The sequence below is a fragment of the Natator depressus genome, chromosome 24 (assembly GCF_965152275.1).
Source record: "Natator depressus isolate rNatDep1 chromosome 24, rNatDep2.hap1, whole genome shotgun sequence".
Taxonomy (NCBI): Eukaryota; Metazoa; Chordata; order Testudines; family Cheloniidae; genus Natator; species Natator depressus.
Genome location: NC_134257.1, coordinates 16,767,542 through 16,772,414, shown reverse-complemented (window position 1 = coordinate 16,772,414; position 4,873 = coordinate 16,767,542).

The window sequence follows — 4,873 nt, the reverse complement described above, 5'->3', positions numbered from 1 at the left end:
CCCCGGGAGCTGCAGCAGCCAGGAAACGACATGTATGGGAGCATGTAGAGCCTGGGGAGGGTGCCTGTGCCCCTAAAGCAGTGGTTCCCAAACTGGGGTTCGTGAACCCCTGAGGGTTCGCGAAATGTTACAGGGGGTTCTTGGGAAAAAATTCCCTAATGGCAGACAGAGCTGTCCCTAGGGACAGCACGGGGCCAGCAACCCGGAGCCCCTGGACTTCCAAGAGCTAAGCAGATCAAACCAAGCACATTTATCACACTGAGGAAATTGAAACTTCAAGAGTCTTCATAAGAAATGGAAAGGGAGGTGGATATTTTTTGCTGTTTTTAAAATTAAATAGGCAGCTAGTGTTGTTTTTAAAATTATTATGAAGAACAAGGTTAAGCTTTGTTGTAACGTGCGTGGTTTCCCTGGACTGCTCAAGACCTGAATGCTTGTGTCGGAGGAACTCTTTGAGTTGGCTTCTTAAATCCCTTCATGTTGTTTCACATCTGATACTCCTTGATGAAACATAGGGGCCTTGTCTTATAACAGGCTGATTCAAAGTGATCGATGCTACGAAAGTGAGATCTTGGAAGAGTGTTGCCATTTTCATAATGTAATAAAAATACTGTAATGATAAATAATAATTAATAATAAATAGTATTAGTAAGTATGTCATAAAAACAAATTTTATATTTCTGTTAGGTGAGAAAAATTAAACATGAAGCAGTTATGCCAACCGAACCAAAGTCAGGCCAATAAAAGTTGCTGGGAAAGTCTCTGAACGAGATAATTAGAATGAAAGAATACTTGATTAAGTTGCAGGGAGTGAGAAAAGGGGAGGCCTGCATTCCTGCATTTTCGTACCAGATGTTCTGAGAATGGTTTGTTTAGATAAGGAGACACACTGTCTCCACTCCCTGTTTCTGTTCTATGTCTCTTCTTAACTCCTCGTCTCCTGGTTGACACCCATACTGATAAGAAAGTTGGTGAGGCATTACGACTTGACTCATAGGGTATGTCTACACTACGGAATAAGGTCGAATTTATAGAAGTCGGTTTTTTAGAAATCGGTTTTATATATTCGAGTGTGTGTGTCCCCACAGAAGTGCATTAAGTGCATTAACTCGGCGGAGTGCTTCCACAGTACCGAGGCTAGAGTCGACTTCCGGAGCGTTGCACTGTGGGTAGCTATGCCACAGTTCCCGCAGTCTCCGCTGCCCATTGGAATTCTGGGTTGAGATCCCAATGCCTGATGGGGCTGAAACATTGTCGCGGGTGGTTCTGGGTACATATCGTCAGTCCCCCCTTCCCTCCCTCCCTCCGTGAAAGCAAGGGCAGACAATTGTTTCACGCCTTTTTTCCTGAGTTACCTGTGCGGACGCCATACCACCACAAGCATGGAGCCCGTTCAGGTAACCGTATCACTTTAGATAAGCTATTACCAGCAGGAGAGTGGGGTGGGAGGAGGCATTGTTTCATGGTGTCTGTGTATAAAATGTCTTGTGCGATTTCCACAGCATGCATCCGATGAAGTGAGCTGTAGCTCACGAAAGCTCATGCTCAAATAAATTGGTTAGTCTCTAAGGTGCCACAAGCCCTCCTCTTCTTTTTGCGAATATAGACTAACACGGCTGTTACTCTGAAACCTGAAATTAATCATTTTTGTTGCCCTTCGCTGGACTCTCTCCAATTTATCCACATCCTTCTTGTAGTGTGGGGCCCAAAACTGGACACAGTACTCCAGATGAGGCCTCACCAGTGTCGAATAGAGGGGAACGATCACGTCCCTCGATCCGCTCGCTATGCCCCTACTTATACATCCCAAAATGCCATTGGCCTTCTTGGCAACAAGGGCACACTGCTGACTCATATCCAGCTTCTCGTCCACTGTCACCCCTAGGTCCTTTTCCGCAGAACTGCTGCCTAGCCATTCGGTCCCTAGTCTGTAGCGGTGCATTGGATTCTTCCATCCTAAGTGCAGGACCCTGCACTTATCCTTATTGAACCTCATCAGATTTCTTTTGGCCCAATCCTCCAATTTGTCTAGGTCCTTCTGTATCCTATCCCTCCCCTCCAGCGTATCTACCACTCCTCCCAGTTTAGTATCATCCGCAAATTTGCTGAGAGTGCAATCCACACCATCCTCCAGATCATTTATGAAGATATTGAACAAAACCGGCCCCAGGACCGACCCCTGGGGCACTCCACTTGACACCGGCTGCCAACTAGACATGGAGCCATTGATCGCTACCCGTTGAGCCCGACAATCTAGCCAGCTTTCTACCCATCTTATAGTGCATTCATCCAGCCCATACTTCCTTAACTTGCTGACAAGAATACTGTGGGAGACCGTGTCAAAAGCTTTGCTAAAGTCAAGAAACAATACATCCACTGCTTTCCCTTCATCCACAGAACCAGTAATCTCATCATAAAAGGCGATTAGATTAGTCAGGCATGACCTTCCCTTGGTGAATCCATGCTGACTGTTCCTGATCACTTTCCTCTCATGTAAGTGCTTCAGGATTGATTCTTTGAGGACCTGCTCCATGATTTTTCCAGGGACTGAGGTGAGGCTGACTGGCCTGTAGTTCTCAGGATCCTCCTTCTTCCCTTTTTTAAAGATTGGCACTACATTAGCCTTTTTCCAGTCATCCGGGACTTCCCCCGTTCGCCACGAGTTTTCAAAGATAATGGCCAAGGGCTCTGCAATCACAGCCGCCAATTCCTTCAGCACTCTCGGATGCAACTCGTCCGGCCCCATGGACTTGTGCACGTCCAGCTTTTCTAAATAGTCCCCTAACCACCTCTATCTCCACAGAGGGCTGGCCATCTCTTCCCCATTTTGTGATGCCCAGCGCAGCAGTCTGGGAGCTGACCTTGTTAGTGAAAACAGAGGCAAAAAAAGCATTGAGTACATTAGCTTTTTCCACATCCTCTGTCACTAGGTTGCCTCCCTCATTCAGTAAGGGGCCCACACTTTCCTTGGCTTTCTTCTTGTTGCCAACATACCTGAAGAAACCCTTCTTGTTACTCTTGACATCTCTTGCTGGCTGCAGCTCCAGGTGCGATTTGGCCCTCCTGATATCTTTCCTACATGCCCGAGCAATATTTTTATACTCTTCCCTGGTCATATGTCCAACCTTCCACTTCTTGTAAGCTTCTTTTTTTATGTTTAAGATCTGCTAGGATTTCACCATTAAGCCAAGCTGGTCGCCTGCCATATTTACTATTCTTTCGACTCATCGGGATGGTTTGTCCCTGTAACCTCAACAGGGATTCCTTGAAATACAGCCAGCTCTCCTGGACTCCCTTCCCCTTCATGTTAGTCCCCCAGGGGATCCTGGCCATCTGTTCCCTGAGGGAGTCGAAGTCTGCTTTCCTGAAGTCCAGGGTCCGTATCCTGCTGCCTACCTTTCTTCCCTGCGTCAGGATCCTGAACTCAACCAACTCATGGTCACTGCCTCCCAGATTCCCATCCACTTTTGCTTCCCCCACTAATTCTACCCGGTTTGTGAGCAGCAGGTCAAGAAAAGCGCCCCCCCTAGTTGGCTCCCCTAGCACTTGCGCCAGGAAATTGTCCCCTACGCTTTCCAAAAACTTCCTGGATTGTCTATGCACCGCTGTATTGCTCTCCCAGCAGATATCAGGAAAATTAAAGTCACCCATAAGAATCAGGGCATGCGATCTAGTAGCTTCCGTGAGTTGCCGGAAGAAAGCCTCATCCACCTCATCCCCCTGGTCCGGTGGTCTATAGCAGACTCCCACCACTACATCACTCTTGTTGCACACACTTCTAAACTTAATCCAGAGACACTCAGGTTTTTCCACAGTTTCGTACCGGAGCTCTGAGCAGTCATAGTGCTCCCTTACATACAGTGCTACTCCCCCACCTTTTCTGCCCTGCCTGTCCTTCCTGAACAGTTTATAACCATCCATGACTGTACATGGGGTGTGTCGAGGTTTCATAAACATCTGGAGTATTCAGATGGGCTGCATTTGGGTTCATACACATCTGGAGCATTACTGAAGGTTTAAATGGGAAATGGTTGGGGCAAGGAACCCAGGATTTCCTAGCTGTGGTGGGGCAGGATTGGAGACTGCCACAGGGGCAGGCTGGATGTTCCTCAGGCCTTTGACATCCTTTAGGAGGAAGGTGGGTTCTCCAGGAATGGTGGAGGTGCTCACATGCGGCAGGCTGGTGATCATCACAACGTCTGTCTGCTCCTTGTGCCGGTGGCCCCTGGGAAGCCTGGCTGGTATAGCTGAGGGCCAGCTGCTCCAGGCGTCTCTTCTTGAAGAAGGCCTGGGTGGTGGCATGCAGCGGCTGCAGGATCCGAGGCACGGGTTTGCCTGGGTGCAGGAAGAAGTCGAAGCTGGAGCAGTCGGTGGGGTCATAGGATGGCTGCAGGGATGCCTCACCTTCAGCCGGCCAGGTAAATGGGAACGGCAGGGTGAAGTCCTCGGTCAGCACCCGGATGGCCAAGTCATCATCCTTGCCAAATTCCTTGTAGGCCCTCTGGGTGCTGTGGAAATGCTCCTCCCACTTCTTGGTGTCTCCATCATAGATGTCTGGGAAGGACCCTGGCAGGGTCTGGACCAGCACAGAGGGCGAGGACACTGTGGCATCCATCAGGCTGTAGATGAGCCCTGGGTTGTTGCTTGGCAGAGCTGTCTGGTTGAAGATGGGTGGTGGGGGGAGCAGGAATTCTTGCTGGCCGCTCCCTACTCTTCCTCCTTTGGGCTTGGAGGTGATGGCTGAGGCCAGAGCAGCTGGGTTCCCTCCATTGCCTGCCCAAAACAACAAGGTGAGAGTCCCAGGGAGGGGAATGGGGAACAGGCAGTCTTGTGTGGAGGGGAGACAAACATGGGAACAGCAAAGGGAGTGGAG